Raw genomic sequence first — 26,491 nt, 5'->3', positions numbered from 1 at the left:
GGTATTGTGTAGCAGAAAACACCAAAATATAGCATCTAGCGCAGTGTCATAGTGATGGGTGATGAAGAGGTTGTGATTGCACCAGGGCCCATAGACCTAGGGGATTACATGAGGTCCTGCAACAGGTGCTGTAGTTACCTGCTGGTGCTGTTATGGTAACGATAACCTACATATGTCCTTTGAATAATGGTAATCCTTATAAACCATTGCTTTTCCTGTGCTTGCACCTCTCTTGCACATTGGTTGTCCTTGCAGAGCTGGCTGTGGCAATCTGTATCATGCGATTATTATATGTAAAGTCAATCATTACCACTCTGCACTCACTCACAACAAGCTGGAACCCTAGTAATGTTCAAAACAACTTGAATGCAAGTTGTATTCAGTTGCACTAATATTCGCTTCCAAAATGGTTTGCATGCAAAGGCTTTCTGTACTAAACCCTTTCACCAGCGTTGAGGTTCCCTTGAAGTCAAAAGGGTCCCTACTCTACTCACACCAGTCAGCAAGCAAGCATGCTTATCATATTCATGAACCTAGCATTCACACTGAGGCCTGTCTAGTTCTACTGTTCTAGGGAACACATGCATGTACATAAATCAGATCTCCAGGCAGCGACAAGCTGCAATACTCAAACCATTATATAAATGCGCTGCGCTGGCACAGGAGCAGGAGAGCTACAGCCTGCAGCCAGACCACAATAGCTGTTGATATATACACACAAGCAAAGGAGACACACAACAAAGTGCTTTCCCATTTAAATCCTGGGGCCTTAAAAGAAACCTAAACTGAGAGAGATATATATTTTTCCTTTTAAAATAATACCAGTTGCCTGACTATTCTGCTGATCCTGTGTCTCTAATACTTTTAGCCACAGCCCCTCAACAAGCATGCAGATCAGGTGCTCTGACTGAAGTCAGACTGGATTAGCTGCATGCCTGTTTCAGGTGTGTGATTCAGTCACTACTGCAGCCACAGGGATCAGCAGGGCTGCCAGGCAACTGGCATTATTTAAAAGGAGACATCCATATACCTCTCAGTTAAGGTTCCCTTAAAGGGAAGGTCCAAGCAAAATAAAAAAACGAGTTTCACTTACCTGGGGCTTCTACCAGCCCCATGCAGCCATCCTGTGCCCTCGTAGTCACTCACTGCTGCTCCAGTCCCCTGCTGGCAGCTTGCCGACCTCGGAGGTCGGCGAGCCGCATTGCGGACATTTTTACAAATTCCCGCTAGTGCAGGAACATCAACACATCCATTTGTACGCGTTAGTGGTGTAACGCGTCAAAATTTAAATTTAAAAATGGATGTGTTGATGTTCCTGCACTAGCAAAAATCTATGTGTGTGTGGCAAACTTAAAACTTTACCTTAATTCCCTATCCTATTCCTAACCCTAAATTGTACAAATGTTAATTTCCCCAACCTCCTCGATGTTAGGTACTTTTACCTAACTTTAACTCCTTCCCACTTAAAGTGGGAAGGAGTTAAATTAGAATTAGATACTTACCTAAAGAGAGGGAAGCCTCAGCATCCTAATGAGGCTTCCCTCGGAGCTCTGATGTCCCCCGTCGCCGAGCGCGGCCCCTGGAAGATTAGTGACAAGGCTTTGTCGCTAATCATATCGGGCTGCATGGCTCCTCTTCCTGCAGAGTTGTCGTGCAATATCCGACTGAGCCCGCCCATGCACACGCAGCAGTAAAGCAGAGCCACACTATGGAAACCCCTGTCCATTGTTCCTCCAAATGTAAACTGTCACATTGTCCCTCGAGTGTACTTGCTGTATTTCCGCATTGGCGCCCCACGTGACTACCAGCATATAGCAAGTGGGGGGTGTATCTGACGTCATTTGGGCTGGAGCTGCCATGGAAACGGGCCTCTGGTTTGTGTTCCCCCCCCCCAGGTCAAAAGGTCCCAGTCCTCCCCTGCTTGTTCCTCTGCCGTTTCCAGTAGAAGCTGCTAGGTCAAATAGCTCTTTGGCACGCTTTATGCAGCCTTTGAAACTACTCGTGACCCGAGCTCACACGTGCACATCCGACCCGAGTACACGACCCGTGCACATCCGAGCTCACGCGTGCACAGTGTGAATGTGCTTGGCTTCAGAATATTGGAGTCGCAAGTAGTTCTGAAGGCTGCATGAGGGGTGCCAAAGATTTAGAAGAACAAGTTGCTTCCCCCCAGAGCCAGATCATCCACAACGAAAGTGCAGCTGTTTAGAGCAGTGCAGGAGGATCATATTGCCCTGCAATCACAGTGCCTGCCCTGTCCTAGCCCAGCACGCTGTCTGTAACGTTACTGTGCTGTGCCAAAAGTTTCCAATGTGTTCACTGTGCACAACTACGGAACAGACAGGCTATAATGAGCAGCACATTTCAGCCAGTATGTGTGCTCTACACATATCTGGCAGTGGCACCCATGTCCCCTCTTTCTCATCTACCTGTGGCTGTGCAAGGCTGCCTCCCCTTCAACAGAGCGATCCATCTCTGCTCTGCTTCCAGGACCCCGCTGCCCGCTGAAAGGGGGCGTGTCGCTCCTGGCCCGCCCCCGTTGCGATCCGAATCACTCATTTTGATGATTCGGGTGATTGAACTCACAAAATAGAGTCGGATCAAAGATCCGAATCGTTCATGATCCGGACAACACTAGGTCTGAAAAAGTGGACCTGTCCGGGAAAAAGAGGACGCCTGGTCAACCTAGTGTAAAAGCAATCTGTTTCTTATTGGCTAATAAGGGAGATGCCACACAATAAACACGAGCTGCACAGCAGCAGAAACACATTTGTGGCCAGAGTTCATGCTGCCAAGTGGGAGATTTTGTATTAAAAAGCTCTTCCAATTTTCCCATCAAGGTAATGAGCTGCGGAGAGTGGGGAGATGAGTGCTGATGATGGGATTACAGAGATGCTGCGTCAAGCTGTTGTCTTTATTTCCTGTGCCCATTGCTCAGGCCAGGGGGAGCTCCGCTGGTAAGATAGTTTTGTTGGTTAAAATAAAAATAAGTTTTCAGGTTTGAGATGAAACTGAAAGGAATCCTATGTAATAAAGTCCCTGTGACTCGTGTCCTCCTGTGTCCCTGTGTCTGTGCATTGAGCCTGGCACCCATGCAGGGGCACGTGGACAGACTTCAGAGAGCAAAGAAGGACAGGCGCAGGGGGCTTTCATGCGCGCGTGGGTCAGGAACGTCAACATGGGTCAGGGGTGTCACATTCGAGGCCTAGCGCCTTTTTTTCAACGCGCTGGCCTTTTATCTGGTGATTTATAAAGAGTCCAACTAAACCTTGACATCTTATCTTACTGTACAGCACCACAAAATATGTTGGCGCTTTATATATCAATAATAATAAGTTAACAAACTTTTCTCCTGTCAAACTTAAAGTGAGAGAGAGCTGCAGCCACTTGGGCACTCTCTGCAGGCGATAGCAGTGTTAGGGAGTCTTGCCCAAGGACTCCTTACTGAATAGGTGCTGGCTTACAGAACAGGAAGAGCCGAGTTTCAAACCCTTGTTTCCTGTATCAAAGCCCTTAAAGGAGTGATCCAAGCTGTAAAAAAAAAAAAGATCCACTTACCTGGGGCAGGTCGGCTGTGCCAGCGGAGAAGACCGGGAGCCACCGAGCTGCGGCAAGGGCACAGGACGACTACCACGGACTGTAGGAAGCCCCAGGTAAGTGGATCTTTTTTTTTTTTTTTTTTTTTTTACAGCTTGGATGTATCCCTTAACCTCCCTGCTGAGCACGGGCTATGTTGCGGGGCACTTTGCTAGCTGCATGTGCAATGCGATCGCCGCCGCTACCCGCCGATCCGCCACTATTCGTCGCGCCGCGGCCGTCCCCCCCCCAGACCCCGTGCGCTGCCTGGTTAATCAGTGCCAGGCAGCGCTGTGGGGTGGATCGGAGTCCCCTTTGACGTCAGTGACGCTCATCCCATGGCGACGGGGGAAGCCCTCCAGGAGATCCCGTTCTTTGAAGAGACCTTGTCTCGCTACATGAAAAAAAACAAAAAACGGATTTGCTGCCCCCTGGCGGATTTTTAGCAAACCGCCAGGAGGGTTAACCATTACACTATCCAGCCAATAATAATACAAGTGTTATCCTCTGGCACAGCATGCTTACTAAAGCATGTCTTACCATGTGGAGGGCCAGCAACTTTAGTGTTGAAGTTTAAGGATTGTTACTCATTTGTTAGACAGTTCTGAGCACTGTACAGAAATGCTGTTATGTTTTCAGCCTCCAGCATTGTGCTGTTTTATGGAGAGGGGAGGAGGGGTGCCAGGCGGTGAACAAGTGAGTGGCGTCCTCCTATTTGGGGGACAAATGGAGCACAAATTTCTAGTTTTTCATTTAATAATTCACCATTGTGGATCATTAGAGGATGTCAGGGGACACTTTTACACATGCTAAATTCTCCTCTGAGATGGCCCAAAATGTTAATCTTGGCCAAGGATTATCCATCGTGTGCACAAAGCGCTTTATTTGGACCTTGAAGCAAACCTGTGAGTATAAAATGGTGTCGAGTTAAATAAGTAATGGGAAGTCTCTGTAATGACAGAGAGGTGTATAGTGACAAGAAGGCAGGGCCGTGCAGAGGATTCTCAAGGGGGGGTGCTCAAATTTTAAAAAGGGGCCCTAATCGATAAATCGTGCTAAATTGTGTATGTAATACCCCTTCTCCAGAAAGCACTAGGCAGTCTTAACCCCCCCCACCACCACCACACACACACACACACACACACACACACACACACACACACACACACACACACACACACCTTTATAGAAGTATCAGGCAGACTTTGTGTCTTCTTCCAACCAACTTCTTTGGTGCCACCACCCTCAAATCAGCAGTCATAGGTGCGCACTATTAGAATGGGCACAGTGGAGCCTGATGTAGGCATGGATTCACCTTTCATTACTGGGACCTCTGTCCCTCTAGATCAGCACCCAAGCTTCTTTTCAGGCAAAGAAGCAGTGGTTGCCAATATGCAGTGGTTGCTAAGCATTAGTAGATGCAAAACTGCAGTAAGTGCCAAGGTGCAGTGGGTGCACAGATGCAGTGGGTGGTAAGACGCAAAGGTCCAGTTTGTGCTAATTTGCAGTGGGTGCCGATGTGCCAAAGTACAGTCCGTGTCAAGCTGCTGTGGGTACCAAGGTCCAGTTTGTATTGGGTGTTTATTTGCAGTCAGAGCCGGGACAAGGTCCTCCAGCACCCAAGGCTGAGACACCAAAGTGCGCCCCTTCATCCCTGCCACCCAGCCTTCACACACTGATTGCTATTAGACTAAGAGGCGCCACAGGGCCCACAACCTCTCCAACACCTTAATATCTAGTTATCTGGCTTGCAGTCACTGCCATGTATCCCTTTTTCTTATTTATTTCTGCTTCAAACACAATTAGGAATGACAGCTGAATGAATTCTGCGCCCCCTCCTACACTGCGCCCTGAGGCTGGAGCCTCTCCAGCCTATGCCTCGGCCCGGCCCTGCAGTGGGTGCTATGCAGTATTGGGTGCTGAATGAGTAGCAGAAGGCGATAAACAATAGTGGGTGCCATGTGAGTGCTAATTGATACAGGGAGCCATGTGAGTGTTGGACATGAGTGAGCAGGGAGTGCCATGTGTGGTCTGGATGTGTGCCATGGGAGAGTACTGAGTCTCATATGGGTTCAGACCAAGGGTGGGTACTGGTTACTATTTGAGTGCTGGCCATGGATGGGTACTAGGTGCATATAATGGCTTTGGAACTTTGTGCTGTGTGAGTACTGTGCCATGTGGGTGTTGATTATGGGGGTTATAGGGTGTCATGTGGGTCTTAGGTGCAAATACTGAGTGCCAAGTGGGTACTGGGAGCAAGTACATGGTAACATCTGGGTAATGGGTGCTGGCTAGTGGGGTATTTGTTGTCATGTGGGTGCTAAATGCAGAAGCTCAGTGCCATGTGGGTTCTGGGTGCTGGCGCAGGGTGTCATGTGCATTCTGGCTGTATGGGTTGGTGTCAAGCATCATGTAGGTGTTGATTGCAGTTACTCAAGCCCTTGTGAGTTCTGGGTGCAAGTACTGGATGTCATATGTGAGTGTTTGGTGTTTGTGCTGGGCACCAAGTGGAGGCTTAGTGCAACTGGAACTACTGCAGATGAAACATGTGGGTGTTGGGTGCAGGTACATTGGTGCGAATACTTGGTGCATTGCCTGCACTAGGTGCTAGCTATGGGTGGGCATTGTGTGCCATGTGGATTCTGAGTGCAGGTACTTTGGGTGCTAGTACTAGTTTATGTGAGTTCAGATAATGTGCAAGTACTGTGCCAAGTGGGTGTGAGTACTGGGTGCCAGCTATAGGGTGAATGATGCAAGTACTAAGTGCCATATGGAGGTCGGATATAAGTATTAGGTGAAAGTTGCTTGGTGCAAGTACTGGGTGCTTGCTATAGTGGGGGTTACTGGTTAAGTGTAATGTGGGTGCTAAATATTGGTGGGATTGCGGTGGGTGCAGGGAGTGGGAGGTCACTGTCAGGGCCGGATTTGTGGGCAGGCCTCAGAGGCCTGGGACTAGGGCGGAGCTTAGGGAGGGGCGGGTTAACAAGCAGGCAGTGTCCTAACAGCTGTCCAATCCATGCCAGCCCCACAATAACGGCAATGTTGTCCGCAGCCACCCCCAAAGTTCCCCCGCTTTGCACTGCACACAGTACTATGTCTGTGTGTGCATAAGCAGCGCTGGCAGCATAAATCAGGGACCGATTTAATTTTGTGACAGGAGCAGCAGCCACATCATTGCAGCTCTGCCCGCTGTCAGTCACTGGTAATCCCTCTGCCCTCCGCCCCCATATTCAGTGTCAGCCAATCACTGCTGAGGAGGCAGCATGAGGAAGTGCCAAAGCTGGGCAGAGATTGGTGGATGGCTGGTGCTGGGAACTGATTGGTGGTGAGTGACTGCAGGCGGGACTTCTGGTTGCTGGATGTGATGGGGAAGCTCGTGGACAGGACTCCGGAGACAGTGAAGAAGGTACAGGATGGAGGGGAATGGGAGAAGGGGGTGGCTCTGGCGTCGGGATCACCCTAGGGGAAGCCTGGTCCTGGCTGCCTTTGTTTTAATTAGCCCACATACACTGTCCCCACTGCCGCTCAACTCTGCAGTTCCAGGTGCTGCCCAGCGTCATTGTTGACATGGGGTATGTGTCAGAAGTCCTCCTTTCACACTGACCTGTAACGAGTCCAGTAGCTGTATAGATAAGCCGACTTTCCAGATGCTGCTGAATGTTTTGTCTTAGCTTGCCTGATTTATTACCCATTCCCAGTAACTCTCCACATGCCTAACTAATGTCTCCTTCCCTCCTCCACTCTTTTCCTCCGATCTCATTCCCCCTCTCTTGTTCTCTCATCCTGAGGTCTATTTCTGTCCTTTTTCCTACCCTCTTCCTCATCTTGTTCCCTGTCTGTCTTAATTCCTCATCATATGCCGTCTATCCTTTCCTCCACTTTCTCTCTCTCTCTCTCTCTCTCTCTCTCCCCCCTCTCTCTCCTTTCCCCCCACAAGTATTTATATAGCACTGGCATCTTCTGCAGCACTGTACAGAGTACATAGTCATGTCACGGTCCTCAGAGGGGCTCAGAATCTAATCCTACCATAGTCATAGTCTAATGCCCTACCATGTTGTTGTTAATATGTATTTATATAGCACTGACATCTCCTGCAGCACATTACAGAGTACATAGTCATGTCACTGACTGTCCTCAGAGGAGCTCACACTCTAACCCTACCATAGTCATAGCCTAATGTCCTGCCATATTATTATTATGTATTTATATAGCACTGACATCTTCTGCAGCACATTACAGAATACATAGTCATGTCACTGACTGTCCTCAGAGGAGCTCACAATCTAATCCTACCATAGTCATAGTCTAATGTCCTACCATATTATTATTATGTATTTATATAGCACTGACATCTCCTGCAGCACTGTACAGAGTACATATTCATGTCACTGACTGTCCTCAGAGGAGCTCACACTCTAATCCTACCATAGTCATAGTCTAATGTCCTGCCATATTATTATTATGTATTTATATAGCACTGACATCTCCTGCAGCACATTAGAGTACATAGTCATGTCACTGACTGTCCTCAGAGGAGCTCACAATCTAATCCTACCATAGTCATAGTCTAATGTCCTACCATATTATTATTATGTATTTGTATAGCCCTGACATCTCCTGCAGCACATTTCAGAGTACATAGTCATGTCACTGACTGTCCTCAGAGGACCTCACACTCTAATCCTACCATAGTCATAGTCTAATGTCCTACCATATTATTATTATGTATTTATATAGCCCTGACATCTCCTGCAGCACATTACAGAGTACATAGTCATGTTACTGGCCTGTCCTCAGAGAAGCTCACAATCTAATCCCAACCATAGTCATAGTCTAATGTCCTACCATATTATTATTATGTATTTATATAGCCCTGACATTTCCTGCAGCACTTTACACAGTACATAGTCATGTCACTGATTGTCCTCAGAAGAGCTCACACTCTAATCCTACCATAGTCATAGTGTAATGTCCTACCATATTATTATTATTATTATTATTATGTATTTGTATAGCCCTGACATCTCCTGCAGCACATTACAGAGTACATAGTCATGTCACTGACTGTCCTCAGAGGAGCTCACAATCTAATCCCTGTCATAGTTTAATGTCCTATCAAATTATTATTATGTATTTATATAGCAGTGGCATCTTCTGCAGCACTTTACAGGCATGTTACTGACTGTCCTCAGTGGAGCTCACAATCGGTGATATAATATTGTGTTTCCGTGTACACACGTGGTGGTGGTGAGGGGAGGGGGGCGGTTTGTTGATTGCTGGCCTAGGGCGGTAAAAAGTACAAATCCGGCCCTGGTCACTGTGGGTACTGCTATGAATAGCATAGTTGCTGCTAGGAGAGGTAGAGGTCAGTGTGGTTGCTGGGGGAGGTAGAGGTCAGTGTGGGTGCTGGTGGAAGGGTAGGTCACTGTGGGTTCTGTGGAAGGAAGAGGTCAGTATGAGTGCTGGAGGAAGGGGAGGTCACTGTGGGTGTAGTTATTGGAGAAGGGAGTAGTTGTGGGTGCTGTGTGTTGGGAGAGATCAGTGTGGGCGCTGCTTTTGGGATGGGAGGTCCCTGTAAGTGCTGTAGGGGACAGGAGGGTAGCCTCTGGGGGGGGGGGGGAAGACCACTGTGGGTGCTGGGGGAAGGATAGGTCAGTGTGGGTGCTGGGGTAGGCAGGATCACTGCTAGAGCTGGGGAGGGAGAGGTGATTGTGGGTGGTAGGTGAAGGGAGAGGTCACTGTGGGAGGGAGAGGTCACTGTGGGTGCTGGGGGAGGGAGAGGTCACTGTGGGTGCTAGGTGGAAGGAGAGGTCACTGTGGGTGCTAGGTGGATGGAGAGGTCACTGTGGGAGGGAGTGGTCACTGTGGGTGCTGGTGGAGGGAGAGGTCACTGTGGGTGCTAGGTGGATGGAGAGGTCACTGTGGGTGCTGGTGGAGGGAGAGGTCACTGTGGGTGCTAGACGCAGGGAGAGGTCACTGTGGGTGCTAGGTGGAGGCAGAGGTCACTGTGGGTGCTGGTGGAGGGAGAGGTCACTGTGGGTGCTAGGCGCAGGGAGAGGTCAATGTGGGTGCTAGGTGGAGGGAGAGGTCACTGTGGGAGGGAGAGGTCACTGTGGGTGCTGGTGGAGGGAGAGGTCACTGTGGGTGCTAGGTGGAGGGAGAGGTCACTGTGGGTGCTAGGTGGAGGGAGAGGTCACTGTGGCAGGGAGAGGTCACTGTAGGAGGGAGAGGTCACTGTGGGAGGGAGAGGTCACTGTGGGTGCTGGTGGAGGGAGAGGTCACTGTGGGTGCTAGGTGCAGGGAGAGGTCACTGTGGGTGCTAGGTGGAGGAAGAGGTCACTGTGGGTGCTAGGTGGAGGGAGAGGTCACTGTGGGAGGGAGAGGTCACTGTGGGTGCTGGGGGAGGGAGAGGTCACTGTGGGTGCTAGGTGGAAGGAGAGGTCACTGTGGGTGCTAGGTGGAAGGAGAGGTCACTGTAGGTGCTAGGTGGATGGAGAGGTCACTGTGGGAGAGAGTGGTAACTGTGGGTGCTGGTGGAGGGAGAGGTCACTGTGGGTGCTAGGTGGATGGAGAGGTCACTGTGGGTGCTGGTGGAGGGAGAGGTCACTGTGGGTGCTAGGCGCAGGGAGAGGTCACTGTGGGTGCTAGGTGGAGGCAGAGGTCACTGTGGGTGCTGGTGGAGGGAGAGGTCACTGTGGGTGCTAGGCACAGGGAGAGGTCACTGTGGGTGCTAGGTGGAGGGAGAGGTCACTGTGGGAGGGAGAGGTCACTGTGGGTGCTGGTGGAGGGAGAGGTCACTGTGGGTGCTAGGTGGAGGGAGAGGTCACTGTGGGTGCTGGGGAAGGAGATGTCACTGTGGGTGCTAGGTGGAGGGAGAGGTCACTGTGGGAGGGAGAGGTCACTGTGGGTGCTGGTGGAGGGAGAGGTCACTGTGGGTGCTAGGTGCAGGGAGAGGTCACTGTGGGTGCTAGGTGGAGGGAGAGGTCACTGTGGGTGCTAGGTGGAGGGAGAGGTCATTGTGGGTGCTAGGTGGATGGAGAGGTCACTGTGGGTGCTGGGGAGGGAGAAGTCACTGTGGGTGCTAGGTGGATGGAGAGGTCCCTGTGGGTGAGGAAGAAGTCACTATGGGTGCTTGGGGAGGTAGAGGTCAGTATGGGTCCTAGGTGGAGGGTGAGGTCAGTATGCCACACTAGGATTCCTATCCAGACCTCTTCACCTGAAAGTGCCCCAGGAGGAGGCGGAGCTTCTCGCGGGTGGGCGGGGCTTACCGCGGCAGGGGGCGGGGCTTATTTTGCGCGATCAGAGGGGCCTTTTTTACTGATTTTAAAAAGGGGGGGTGCCTGGGCACCCAGAGCACCCCCCTCTGCACGTGCCTGCAAGAAGGGACATTAAAGTGACACTGAACCGAAAGAAAAGCTTATGATATAATGAATTGTATGTGTAGTATGGACAATTAACCTCCTTAACGGTAACCCCGAGTCAGGCTTGGGCTGGAAATCCGCAACTCAGAGCAGTAACCCCAAGCTGGATCCAAGGGAGGTATTTAAAGTATAACTGTCGGGCATAAAATCAATTCTTTATTTTTATCTGGTAAACAAGTAATATCGATGATAACCAGGCAATACAGAAGTTAAAATCACTATTACATAAAAAGTTTCTGCTGTAATATTTTACTATGTTTGTCAATGGATCGTTATGTATACCTCGCTTCTAATAAAGAATTTGAACAACAAAAAAATCACTATTACTTTTCTTGTAGATAAATGATCATTCCCCAGTTCTGACTCTTATTTGGTAGACACAACATTTGGTAATGGGCAAATCGGGCAGAGGAGAGTAAGGGAGGAAATGACATCAGGATTGGCTTAAAAATAGCCACACTTAAAATGGGAAATGCTAAGAAAGATTTTCTCTTCCTTTACTGCAGAGAAATCACTAAAATCAAAACGTGGACAGTGCAATACATATGTTATGTAAGTAGAGCAAGTATTTATCTACTTATCAACAGGTGAAGGAGGAGCCGCAAGCACAGTGGGATAGTAAAAGCTGGTATTCTTTATTGAAAAAGCCACATAAAAATGACACAGGAAAGACTAACGCGTATCGGGCTCAGGATTCGCCCTTAATCATAGTCATGATTAAGGGCGAATGACTATGATTAAGGGCGAATCCTGAGCCCGATACGCGTTAGTCTTTCCTGTGGCTTTTTTGTGTCATTTTTATGTGGCTTTTTCAATAAAGAATACCATCTTTTACTATCCCACTGTGCTTGCGGATCCTCCTTCACCTGTTGTTACTTATGGCTTGGCTCACTTGATCCTGCACCAGTGTGTAGTTTTTCTTGGGGGTTTCAGAGCGTTTGGCCTTCCAACCATATATTTATCTACTTATATATGTGGGTTTTTTTCTGAGATAGTATAACTGACAGCTCCCCTTTAATGTGCAGGGCTGCCACAGATCTATCTAGCGGTATTATTTTTATGGTCTAACTTGTGAAAAAATTGCACCGATTTTAGACAATAAAATATGGAAGTAATCATACCGTCAGGGAGGCTAATAGAACATTAGTAGCAAATAAAAGAATCTCATGTTTTTTTTCACGTATATAACTTTTTTTATAGCATTGCATCATTCCATCATATTTGCAATTTACAAACCACACACTGTATTTTAAACTATAAAACATAGCAGAACTAATGGCCCTTTCAATTTCCCTGCAGTAAAAATCTTACTTGAAGTTGTCTTTCACTGTTTCTTTAAAGTATAAGTGCTTCAGAAAACAGCACTGCAGCCGACTAAACTGGTCGGAGAGCTCAGAGAAGCTCTTTTGCATAGATAACAAGTGACGTTTCTTAACTCTTCCTGTAATGGGAACAATATGAGACTCATATCTTTGCTACTAATTTTCTATTTTTTAGCTGCAGTGGCGCACTTACCACAGGGCTTCCGTCTGCTCACAGCCCCGGGTGTAGCCATGGCTAACGGTGCCACTGGGGTGCTCAGCCACTGTGTTCTTCCACCTGGGACATTTTTTCATAGTTCAGGCAACATTCCGGAAAATAGCAGCAGGCAGTGCAGGGGACTGTACTACTTCTTGCACTAGATGTAGCACCCCTTCCTGTCCCGTGGGCAATGTGTTTCCTTGCTCTCTACACACAGCCTTCAGTGAGTGAATGTGCAGAGCAACAGGGTGAGTAGAGAGAATGATTGCTGTGTTGCAGCTGGGACATTAGCAGGGAGAGGAGGCAGGATGCGTTTAGTGCTTTAGAAGTTGCCTTTCATTAGTAGTCATGTGCACTGGCTGCTTTAATACCTGTTATGATCGCTTCTGCAGCAGGTACTGCTGGCAGTAGTAGTGCTGCAGCTCAGGCAGGTCTGATCTCTCTCCATGCAAGCTGCATAGCTTTGTCTGCCTTTTCCTGCTGTCAGCTTGTGACTGATTATCATTCACCTGTGTGGGAATCTGCATGTCTGCTCCCATTGGATGACCTCAGTATAAAGATCTGCTTCCTGCAGGGCTCCTTGGGCTATCATAGCTTCAGTTTAAGCCTGTCTTGCTGTTGCTTCAGCCCCAGATCGTGTTTCTTGTTCTAAAGATACTTTGCTGGTCTTGCATCATATATTGGTTCATTGCCAATATATATGCATACCAGCACGTTTGTTATTTTCCTTGTATTCGTGTTACGTTGATACATCAGTGTCGCTGATGTATACGTACACAAACTGTTTATATCCTGTGTTCAGTTAATCAGCTTTCCAGCACGTTTTGGTAGTTTGCGCGTATCGTGATCACCCGTGCTGAGTTAGTTATCCTGCTCCTGTTTGTGGATTGCGTTCATCTCTGCGAAGAGATAACGAATCCTTCTGAATCCTGTTCTGTTACCGTTTGTGGATTGCGTTCATCTCTGTGAAGAGATAGCGAATCCTTCTGAGTCCTGTTCCCTGTATTGCTCCAGTCCTAGTAAGTGTTCCTGCTTATGTCATATATCGGTTCATTGCCGATATATACATATGTTAGTCAGACGTTACAAATAGTTTCATTGATAGCTGTAATTGTAATACGCTAGGAAAACATACTTATTGTATTTTTGTCTGTGTTACGTTCATCTATCTTGATCCTGCTATTTCCTGACTGTCCTGTCCTGTCTTTGTGAGGCACGCCATCGCTGCAAACGCATTGGCTGCCTCATTCCAGTCTGTCTTGTTGTGGACGCTTGCTGTCACTAAGTAGAAGCTAGTTAAGCAAGCGTTCATTCTGTCTACCTGTCCTGATCTCCTCAGTTCTGGTTTATGCGCTCAGCGCTACTTTGCGCTGAGACGTTATCACGAAAGTATTGTTTGTGGCTGTTCGGATCTGCACCGGCTCTGTGCGCCACAATCTCCTATTGGAGTCAGTCCTCTCCTCCACTAAACTGGGGATATCCTGATTCCTTGTGCTGGTGTGTGTACCTCCTTCACGTCAGCTTATGTGTTGCATGCTGACTGTGGAGAATACACCACCAAGCGTGACAATACCAGAGTTCCCTGGACTATTGATTATTTATCCTGATCAGAGTAATTAATTAATAATGCAAGGCAGTCTGCTGTTGCAGAAGCCAGTGATACAGGTGCTGACAGACGACTTCTGTAGTGAGCAGATAAGCAAGCTCCAGGCAATTTAGATTAGCTTGATTGCAGGTAATCTCTCTTTTGCCAGCTCCCCCTCCCACCCTGTTGTCTTCCCCCATGACCCTTTTCTCTTTTCAGATTTCAGCATGTCCCTGCCAAACAGCACTGGTGATGTCTACAGTCCTGGTAAAAGGTCTTCCTGCCATTTCTACCCTCCCACCAGGTTCTCTGTCTTGTGTCTCTACCTCTTAATCCCCCCCCCCTCCTCCTATGCATCCCCCTCTTTCGTTTGTCCCCTTTTACTGACTGTCCTCAGTGGAGCTCACAATCTAATCGTACCATAGTCATAGTCTAATGTCCTACCATATTATTATTGTGTATTTAAATAGAACTGACATCTTCTGCAGAACTGTATAGAGTACAGAGTTTCATAACGGTTAACTTGGTCCACATCCTGACGACTCCTTTTCCCCAAAAAGCCTCCAAAATTTGCAGCAACACACTTGGCACCCCAACTCATCAACACTCTCATCAAAAAAATTGTGTTTTTTGTTTTTGTTGTTTGTCAGTAAATAATCAGCACCGGGTGTCAAACTCCCCAGGTACGCCACTGCTTAGCTATACTACACATACAAATCATTATATAATAAGTTTATTTCAGCTTCAGATTCCCTTTAAAAAATGTGTACTTTACCTGAGTAAAGTGAAGTTTTGGAGAGCCATGGCCAAAAAGCGTCTTGAAGTGCTGTCATGGGAGACAAATCACCAGGCAGCAGCCCTACATTTATTGTGGCAATAGACTGTCAGAGTGCCATAGTGCCAGTGTATTCCCTGCAGAAGCGAGTCACTTAAAGGGACTCCGAGCAGTGCAGAAACTATGGAAAGATACATATCATTTTAAAGCTCTCTTTCTCCTCTTTCCAATGATATATAAACCACCACCCTACGTCTTTTAGTTTTCGCTATTTTCGCGATTGAAATTGCCGCAGCCGTGATTTCAATCGCGAAAATAGAGAAAACTAAAAGGTGTAGGGCAACGATTTAGGTGTCGTCAGAGAGAGGAGAAAGAGAGCTTTAAAATGATATCCATCAAGCCATAGTTATATTGTATTACACAGGACGACACTTTCCCCAGTGTCAGCAACTCCATTCTGCTGAATGCAGCTGCTGACTTTGACAAAAAGTCGCCCTGTGTAATACAATATAACTATGGCTTGATGGATATCATTTTAAAGCTCTCTTTCTCCTCTTTCTGACGACACCTAAATCGTTGCCCTATGCCTTTTAGTTTTCTCTATTTTCGCGATCGAAATCGCGGACGCGGCAATTTCAATCGCGAAAATAGCGAAAACTAAAAGGCGTAGGGTGGCGGTTTATATATCATTGGAAAGAGGAAAAAGAGAGATTTAAAATGATATGCATCTTTCCATAGTTTCTGCACTGCTCGGAGTCCCTTTAAACAGGCACAGGTGGACCTACTGAAAGTAGCGAAAAAGCCCACGCAAGAACGTGGAAGGTGAGTAGAGGAATGCTTACCACGTGATTATATGCACAATATAGGTTGGCATACAAAATTGGTACAGCATACCGTTGGGAAAATAAACCTAAACAACCTCGTCCCAGAGGTAGACCACCAAAACCTATACCCAAACAAGGACCCACCAGTGGTGAGTCTGATTCGGTGGGCGCGAGTGAGGATTCGCAACCACCGTCAATGGGTAAAACCTCTGAGAAAAGTGGACAGAAAAAACCCTGCTACCCACTAAGATCGTTAAACCCTAAAAAGAAAGATATTAAAAACCAAAAGCCTAAGGCGGGAGAAAAATCTGACACGGAAGATTCTGATACAGGAAGTTCATTAGGAGCAGGATGTGCACTGGTCAACAATACAGGAGGCAACGCCTCCTGTTCGCCCTCAGCCTATGGTGGTTTTTTAGACCACAGGGGCTTCTGAACCGTGATGTGGCAGTGGTGGACCCGGGGGGGGGGTGGGGGGGGGGGGTCGGCAATCCTGCCACGGATAGTTTACAGGTAATTAAACTCACAGGATGTCATTTACCCCCAGCAGTCGAATCTCTGCTGAGTAAGGGCTTGGGATTTTGTCCTATACAAAATCTCGACAAATTTGAGTTTATCGTGGATTTACAACTATTTTGTCGCAGACTACTGTTTGCGTCCTTCCGTGGCGGATTGCGGACTTCCCCTGAAGAAACCACCTCCTCAGCGTTTACTGAGGAAGACATGGCCGCACTTAGAGATCTAGAGGAGCTATATATGGAGGGCTGTATATCTGATACACCTGATCCATGCATACAGGGGTCACATACGAATGCATTACCCTTTGCACCTCCATACACTTATCTTAACTCACAGTTCAGAAATAAGTCCCAGAAATTTCCACCATTAACTACAAATGTCGGTCTTAAATCGTTTATTAGAGCAGTGGAGCGCGACATTATGCAGTTTGGCACGGGTGGGTCGACACAACACAACCTAACTAGAGAAGAGAGTGAAGCCCTTGGATGGCTACAGGACCTCATCGAATGGACCATTAAGCCATCAGACAAGGGTGGGAATGTGGTCCTCATGACCACATTCAATTACCGTAAAATGTGCCTTAAACTCCTCTGTCGCCCGGGGTGCTACCGGAGGGTCTCCCCGTCCAGGCTTACACGTGCCATAGTTGAGCTGGGGGTGCTTGTCGATGGGGCTTTGAGAGACGGTGTGATTGACAAAAAAGTTGGTCAGTTTCTTAAGGTAACGGACCCCATCGTCCCCACCTTCTATGCATTGCCCAAAGTACACAAGCGGCTGACAGATCCACCTGGCAGACCGATTGTGTCCAGCAGGGGCGCTTTCACTGAGAAGATAAGTATATACATTGACAGGCACCTCCAGTCTCACGTACAGAGCCTTCCATCCTACATCAAGGACACCACCCAGCTGTTACGTGCCCTGGATGGTCTATATGTACCCCCTGGGACCCTCCTTGTGTCCCTGGACGTGGAGGCCCTTTATTCTAGCATCCCGCACGACGGAGGGATCAAGGCAGTGGCGACTTTTTTACGCGAACGGGCTTGCAATGAGACTTTGCATAATATGTTTTTGCTGGGTCTTCTGAGACTACTACTTACTAATAACATCTTCGTATTTGATGGAGCCCACTACCTCCAGGTGCAGGGGGCGGCGATGGGCACAACTTGTGCTCCTTCGTACGCTAACCTGTACCTGGGGGAGTGGGAGCGGTCCATCTTCGCAGACGAGGGACTTTCGATGCACCTGTGCCATGTTTTATCGTGGCACAGGTACATCGACGACATCCTCGTACTGTGGACGGGTACCCATCAGGAATTGTTGGCATTTGTCACGAAGCTCAACGATAATAGACGGAATTTAACTTTTACGATGTCGTGTGACTATCGATCGATCCCTTTTCTGGATATTAAAATCTTAATTGATACGAAGGGTCAGATCAGTACTGACTTATACAGAAAAGAGACAGCCACAAATGCTTTATTACATGCCACCAGTTTTCATCCCTTCCATACCATAAGGGGCATCCCGACGGGACAGTATATGAGAGTCAGGAGGAACTGTTCCTCCGAGACTGACTTTCACAAACAGGCTGATACCTTGCGCACGCGCTTTCTGAAGAGGGGCTACCCAGATGGGGTCCTTCGACGTGCATTTAACAAGGTCAGGAAAAGGGATCGATCGAGTCTTTTGAGACAGCACCATCGCAGTCAGACCACTAGGAGCGCCCCTGAGTTGCGCTTTGTGACTAGATATTGTGCTGAACATTCCTTTCTGAAACATACTCTACAAAAGCACTGGTACTTATTACAGAATGACCCAGCTATTGGACATGTGGTTCCAGAACGACCACGCGTTACTTTTAAAAGGGCGAAATCATTGCGTGACAGCCTAGTGCATAGCCACTTTAACGGGGTCAACCCAAGGCGCCACTGCATAGTGTTGGGCACCTATACATGTGGGGGATGTCCCTATTGTAGATACATACATGTAGGTAGATCTGTCCTTCTTCCCAACGGTAGCACTTTTCAATTAAAACATTATGTAAACTGCCAGACCGAACTAGTGGTCTATTTATTATTATGCCCCTGCGGGTCCTTTTATATAGGAAAAACCAAGAGACCACTATGGAGACAGATATCTGAACATGTGCAGAATGTGAACAATGACGAGTCCCTTACCCCTATAGCTCGATATGTAAGACAATGCTCGAAATGCACCATTAACAGGTTGCGGTTTGTGGGTCTTGATAGAATTCATGGAACCATACGGGGGGGCAATTTTGATCGCCTGCTCCTCCAAAGAGAAACCAGATGGATCTACAATTTAAAAGCATGTCAATTCCCGGGTCTGAATGAGACCTTTAGTTTTGCTCATTTTTTACCTCATTAGGTCCGTGTTGATGGCCTGCTGACTTTACACCTTCTTCTCCCCTTTAGCCTATATAGGTTCCACGTGGGCCACTTGAGCATCTCTGCATCGGCTAGCGATCTTCCTACTGTTCAGCATACGACGGGCTGTTCTTACTAGTTTATACGCATGTCTGGAGACTACATGTCTCTAACAGGCATGCAATCCTCTCCCTGTCCCAGCAGCTGAGCGCTGGACTGGGTCAAGAGTTTATATCCAGTGCCTATCTATACCTTTATGTATTATTGAATATTATATATAGATTTATATATAACTATTGTTTTTCCCGGAGCTGCTTAGACTTATTTATGCAGACACTAGTTGCTGCGTGTGACTGGTATGCCTGTATATGGAATGCACACTTGTCCCTGTGGAGCCACCGCAGCTCTGCTGGGTCGCGTCGGCGGGAGTTGACGCGCAGCGGTGAGAGGCATTCCACACTTCCTCCCTTTGGTCCGCACGCGCAACTTCCGCCGATGACGCGTACTCCCGCCGAGCTCCGATTGGCTACCACAACGGATTTGAATGGCCGAACAATATGGCAAGACACGCCTTCTGATGACGCCGTGAGAACGGCGAAACATGTAAAGGACGTGCTTGCATGAGACGCCGTCCCCTCCCGCAGCACCTGCCGCTACATCCCCGTTTGGGACTCACATGCTGTTTCCAGCCTGGCCACGACCTGACGTCCTGTTACCGCGGATCACTCGGACCTTTTGGAGTCCACTTTGTCACACATGGACCACAAGCGTTTGGCTTTACACCATTAGCTGAGGCAGAATCTGGAGACTGTCTTCCGGCCGGTCAGGTGCGACCGTGGACCACAGCGACACAGGTTCAAGGAGACCCTCCCATCACTAACGGACTACTCAAGCTCTTCCCCAGGACGGTGGAGTGGTGAGATAATCCTGTTGTCATTGCCTTTGACGTGGTCTTTTGCCTATCACAGCTACTGCATCTAACCTGCACCCTGCATGTGCTGCTTTGCTTCCTTGTTCGCTTTCGTTGCGGCTGCTGGACTGAACTGCTTTGCTTCTTCCATCCAACACATGTATTCGGGATAAGCTTCAGCTGGATCATTTAATATCCTGGCCAGGAGCATGTCTGATTGTATGTGTGGCTGGTGCAAGCGTGAGGGGATGGCCATCTCATGGGGTTTTAAGATATTTTTCTAGCTATTATGTCTTTAATAAATGTTACCATTTACACATTATCTTGAGGTCTTTGAGAACATTTCTGCAGATTGGTGAACACCTGTAGCCCATAGGTCGCCCTATTTATATATAGATTGTACAGTGGGACACTGGTTTGTGAACATCATTCATTTTGAAAACATGCACTTTTCCCCATAAGGATTAATGGAAACTCAGATGATTTGTTCCACATTTCAAAAACATTTATAGAAAAATATTTCCATAATACAAAGTACTGTACTGTATACACTAAAAATGTAAAAAAGACTAACTATAACTAACAGAATCATTGCGCATACATTCAAAAAAGTCGCATGGTTAAATGGGCGCAGTATTATAGAGGTAATAGAATTTCGGTAATGCTACCGATATTCTACTACACTGATATAGCCGTGCTCAGTGATACCATCACACGGTGGGAGTCGTCTCTTCCGGACTCGTTATTCATTATCTTGGGGGATTTCAACAAGGTCAACCTACACCAAGAACTTCCGCGCTACCACCAGCATGTCACCTGCCCCACTAGGAACGCCAACACTCTGGATCACTGCTACACGATCCTGAAGGACGCTTACAAGGCAACCCCGTGGGCAGCACTGGGTTCATCAGACCACTGCATCGTTCACCTGATACCCACCTACAGGAGACGCCTGGAAACTGCAAAACCAGTCCTACGATCTAGCAAAGTATGGTCAGAGGAGGCTAAACTACAACTTCAAGCCTGCTTCGACTGTACGGACTGGAAGGCTCTGGAAGCACCGAACTTAGACGAGTGGACGGACACTGTATCTTCGTACATCGGCTTCTGCGAGGACCAGTGTGTACCAACAAAAATCCACAAACACTACCCGAACAACAAACCATGGTTCTCCAATAAACTTCGGCACCTGCGTAGAAGCAAGGAACTGGCGTTCAAGTCAGGCAACCAGGAGGAGTATAGGAGGGCTAAAAACACCCTAAACAAGGAACTGCGGGCCGTCAAAAAGAACTACGCTGTAAAACTGGAACAGAACCTCTCCTCAAGGGGCACACGATCTGTCTGGAAGGGGCTTAAGGCTGCCACGAACTACAAGCCCCCACCCCAGCATGCAACTCCCAGCACCGAGCTCGCCGAGAGCCTCAGTGAGTTCTATTGCAGATTTGAGAACCTGCCAGTCCCAGCAAGGTCCCCAGAGCCTTTTGCCACCACCTCTGAATTGACACCCCCACATCCATGCCCACCCCCTCTAGCAGTGGATGAGGAGGATGTCAGAAAGCACCTGTTAGGGATGAATGCAAGGAAAGCCTCAGGCTCAGATGGAGTGTCACCAGCCTGTCTGAAAACCTGTGCGCAGCAGCTTGTTCCAATTCTCTCATCCATCTTCACCAAATCCATCCAGGAAGGCAGGGTCCCTGCGTGCTTCAAGAGGTCCACAATCATCCCTGTCCCCAAAAAACATGATGTCTCAGATCTAAACAATTTTAGGCCGGTGGCTCTCACGTCGGTCATCATGAAATCCTTTGAAAGCTTGGTTTTGCCTCTCCTCAAGCTATCCACTGAATCCCTGCTGGACCCGTTTCAGTTTGCGTATAGAGCAAACAGGTCTACTGATGACGCCATAAACATCTGCCTGGAACTCGTAAATTAACACCTGGATAGACCTGACTCATATGCCAGGATCCTTCTACTTGACTTTAGCTTGGCGTTTAACACCATCTGCCCCAAAATACTTCAAGAGGATCTGGCTGCCCTTGGGGTCCACCCTACCCTCCGCCTCTGGATCACAGACTTCCTAAGCAACAGAACCCAGGCCGTCAAGCTGGACACGATCATGTCCAAACCAAGGACCACCAACACAGGAGCCCCTCAAGGATGTGTTCTGTTACCGTTCCTTTTCTCTCTATACACTAACAATTGCAGGTCCACTGCGAACTCCGTCAAAGTCATCAAGTTCGCTGACGACACCACCATTGTTGGCCTTATCTCTGGGAATGATGAGCAGGAGTATCGCCACCAGGTTGACAAAATTTGCCACTGGTGCAGGGAGAATGGGCTGGAGATGATCATTGACTTTAGGAAGCACGCTACCACTCCACCCCCAATCAACATTGATGGCACGGTAGTTGACAACGTTTCCTGTGCGCGCCTCCTCGGCACGACAATCTCTAAGGACCTGACTTGGAAAGCCAACACAACCGCCACCCAGAAAAAAGCCCAGCAGAGACTATTTTTCCTACGCCAACTAAAGAAGTTTGGTATGGCCCGCGAGCTTCTGACGAGCTTCTACACTGCCACCATTGAATCTGTCCTCTGCTCCTCCATCCTGGTCTGGTATGCCGGCTCCTCCGCCAGCGAAAGACACAAACTGCAGAGGGTGATCAGATCAGCTGAGAGAATCATTGGGAAACCACTCCCCTCTCTAGATCAAATCTTCCTCTCTAGACTGCACTCCAGAGCTCGTAAAATCGCTAATGAACCATCCTACCCAGGCTCTCGCTTCTTCAGTAGACTTCCCTTAGGCCGGAGATTCCGATCCATCTACACCAGGACCACAAGGCATAGGAACAGTTTCTTCCCATCAGCCGTAAACTGTCTGAACTCTTAGGTCTCTCTACTGGTAGCACCTAGCCTGACTGCACGGCTGCACACTACATGTAGACGTGTTAAAATGTACCCAATTGCTGTAACGGTATCCTTTATATTGTCCTGCTGCTTCCTATGTATCTGTATTGTTTGTCTTGTTCTTTTTCACACTAGCCCTGTATTTGCCAAATCCAATTCCGGGCACGGCCCAGTCGTGCTTGGCGAAATAAAATATTCTGATAAAATAAAATATTCTGATAAATTCTGATAAAATATAGTAAAATATTGGTAATATTTACTAATATTTTACTATGACCTAACCCAGGGGTCTAGTCCTGGGAAAAGAAGTGAGTGGACTCACTAGGAGAACCTCTGCGCGCCAAAAAATGGGTGTGGTCAAGCACACCGTGGGCGTGGTCATGGGTGGGGCCAAATATACATGACCTTAGCAGTGATGTAAAAGGTCTGCCGAGGAAGTTTGAGCTCTGCCGTAGTGTATCCCCCCAAAATAGATGTAATCTGACAGCATTTCACCAAAAAGACACATAATCTGGTAGAAGTTCCTCCAAAATACAGATAATATGGAAGTGGTTCCCCCAAAATAGACAATGTGGCAGCAGCACAGGCGCGGAGCTAGGGGGGGTCGGGGTAGGACAAGTGCCCCGGGGCGCCTGGTCCCCAAGGGCGCCCAGCTGAGCTTCGGCCGGGTTTTTTTTTTTGTTTTTTTGCGGGGGTGAGGGGAGCAGAGAAGAGGGAGAGCTGTGTGGACGGTGGGGAAGGGGGGCAATCTCCCCCCTCCTTCCCTCACCTTAGGTGCTCTCCCTCCCTTGCTGTCCCCTCCAATGTCCGGGTGGCTGGCAGCGGCGGGCGGAACTCACCTCCGTCTCGCTCCAGCACCGGCCGGAAGTTTGGGTGCGCAGCCGCTGCTCTGGACCAGACCAGAGTAGTGGCAGATCCATCCGGCGCTGCGACGAGACGGAGGTAAGTTCCGCCCGCCGCTGCCAGCCACCCGGACATTGGAGGGGAGAGCGAGGAAGGGAGAGCAGCTCTTCTCTGCGCTGCTCCCCTCCTGCTGGGGAGGGGGACACCTGACCTGGCTACCTACTCTGGGCACATATACCCCTGCCTACATATATTGGGCACATATACCCCTGGCTTCCTACTCTGGGCACATATACCCCTGGCTACCTACTCTGGGCACATATACCCCTGCCTACATATATTGGGCACATATACCCCTGGCTACCTACTCTGGGCACATATACCCCTGGCTACCGATTCTGGGCACATATACCCCTGGCTACCTACTCTGGGCACATATACCCCTGGCTACCTACTCTGGGCACATATACCCCTGGCTACCTACTCTGGGCACATATACCCCTGCCTACATATATTGGGCACATATACCCCTAACTACATATACTGGGCATATACCCCTGGCTACCTACTCTGGGCACATATACCCCTGGATACCTACTCTGGGCACATATACCCCTGGCTACCTACTCTGGGCACATATACTCCTAACTACAAATACTGGGCATATACCCCTGGCTACCTACTCTGGGCACATATACCCCTGGCTACCTACTCTGGGCACATATACCCCTGCCTGCATATACTGGGCACATATACCCCTAACTACATATACTGGGTACATATACCCCAGTGTTCTCCCCAGAATTGTTTTCCAGCCGGGTGGCATGAAAAAGTAGCCGGGTGGCATGAAAAAGTAGCCGGGTGGCATGAAAAAGTAGCCGGGTGGGGCGAGATGAAAGAATGCAGGGCCAGTGCTTCTCTGCACATTTCTGCTTACAGCAGAGGTGGAGTGGAGCCGATGACAGCCGGGTGCTCACCAAAACTAGCCGGGTGGAGCACCCGGCTAATAGAGCCTGGGGAGAACACTGTACCCCTGGCTACATATACTGGGCATATATACCCCTGGCTACATGTCCCCAGGGCATCTGCAATGTCTTTGGCAGAGTAGCATCTCACCTGTCCTGGTGAGGGCGCCCCTCTGTCAGTACTTTGGCTCCATTGCAGGGTCCCAGAGGAGCATGGTTAAGTTGGGGGGAGATGCCTTGGGGGCCCCTACATGCTTTGGGACAATTGCCCCCTTTGCCTCTATGGAAGCGCCGGCCCTGCACTCACCACAAAGTGATTCTTTTCCTCCACCTCACGGGCGGCCAGCCGGAGCATCAAGCAGGAGAGTAGAAGGGCACCAGACGAGCCGACATGGGTCCCGGGCAGTCTTCAATCACCTTCAGTCTCCTTCGGGGATGCCCGATGTAAAATGGCGCTCTCCGTATCCTTAGTGGATCCCTTCACAACCTCTTTAACAGTGAAGTGGACAACCAACAAGCCCGGCAGCCACAGATTTGAGCCCCCTCACCGCCAGGCAAACATACAGGCAAGTGTCTGCAGGCAAAGCTGCATTAATCAGCAGCAGTCTCCCTTCCATGCACAGCCTCCTCACACCTCCATGTCAGACCACCGGGGCCTGGTAAGTGGTTTTGAATGTGGAAATAAAGTGAAGTCAGTAAATTCCTATACTAAAGGAACTAAAACAAGCATTAATGACACACCAAAGACGTTTTCTGAGTCAGCCCTATCAGGATGAATGAAAGCTCTGGATTCTATTAAAAAAGAAATTTCCCTTCTTAAAGAATAAGCGACACCCATGCTAACCTAGAAATAAAAAACACATATATAAGTAGATAAATACTACTTCTACGTACATAACAGATGTATTGTGCTGTCCACGTAATGATTCATGTGAATTTTACAAAGGAAAAGCAGAAAATCCTATTGCAGGCAGTGGCCATCTTGCCAAGCTAATGCTGACATCATATCCTCCCTGACTCTTGTTTCCCCCCCTCCCTTCTCTTGCTCATTGTGTATTCATTAGCTGCCCTCCTCCCAGAGTCTTGTTTTTATTTACACATCCAATCACTGAGTCACCTCAGCCTTGCTTGTAAACACAAGTGACCAGCTAGGCAGGGAAATAAATGGAAGAGGAGGAATATATTATAGATAAAAAGAACTCCCAGCATTCAACTTTTTGGCACTGTTTGGCACTAGGGCCAGTGCTTCTAAAGTATGTGATAACTCCAAACCATAATGGCAGAAAAAGTTTTGAATGCAGGATTAGCATCTTTATCACTTAATACACTCAGACCAGTTGCTGTTGAAATTTGATTTTTATGGTGACAATACCGCTTTAAAACAGAAGGTATTTGTGATTATTCAAGTTGTAGTGACCTCTGAGATGTCCCCCACGACGATCACTGCTAAATTTGCAAATCATCCCTTTGTTGTTCCCACACTTCCAGAACCGCTGGAATGCAATGATGTGTCAGATTGTTTAATATACAGAGCTACAATAATCCAACATGCATACAGACTGTTTTGGATTGGTTGATCCTCATGACCTCATCAGTGCATGGCATGGATTAATGTGGAGTAGATCTTGATACACCCAGAGTTACAGACAACCCAGCAAGCTCATGGCGAATTAGAACTCCTAGGAGTGTGGAAGGGGCTACAAAAGACCAAAAAGCCCTCTTACCAAAATGTTAAGCAAAACAAAAGTTTGCCTACTTAAAACAGAAGGTATTTGCCATAATTCAGGTTGGAGTGAGCATATGATGTCTCCCACGATGCATCACTTCTAAATATGCAAATTATCCTTTGTTGTCCCTGCTAACCACACCTCCAAAACTGCTGGAATGCAATGATGTGTCAGCTTGTTAATTGTACAGAGCCACACTAATCCAACATGCATACAGACTGTTTGAGACTGGTTGGTCCTCATCGGTGCATGGCATGGATTAATGTGGCTCTGTAACTCTGGACTCTAGTAAGTGGCTGGTTCTATGTAAGGTTACGCGAGTGCACTGGAACGCACATAGAATGGGAAGAGGCGTCTTGTTGCCATCATGTCTCCCTCTCCCCTCCTCGCCTCTGGCGACGCTCGCCGGCTCCATAAAGCAGCTGCATTTTACTCTTAAGTGCAGCGCAGGCAGCTTCCATCTTTTGAATAGACGCTTTTAGAAAAGAATTCAATTTCGGCAAATGTGAGAAGCTAAGCAATCCAGTTAATGTG

The sequence above is a fragment of the Hyperolius riggenbachi genome, chromosome 7 (genome assembly GCF_040937935.1).
Source record: "Hyperolius riggenbachi isolate aHypRig1 chromosome 7, aHypRig1.pri, whole genome shotgun sequence".
NCBI classification, from domain to species: Eukaryota; Metazoa; Chordata; class Amphibia; order Anura; family Hyperoliidae; genus Hyperolius; species Hyperolius riggenbachi.
Note: the sequence above shows the minus strand (reverse complement) of the source record.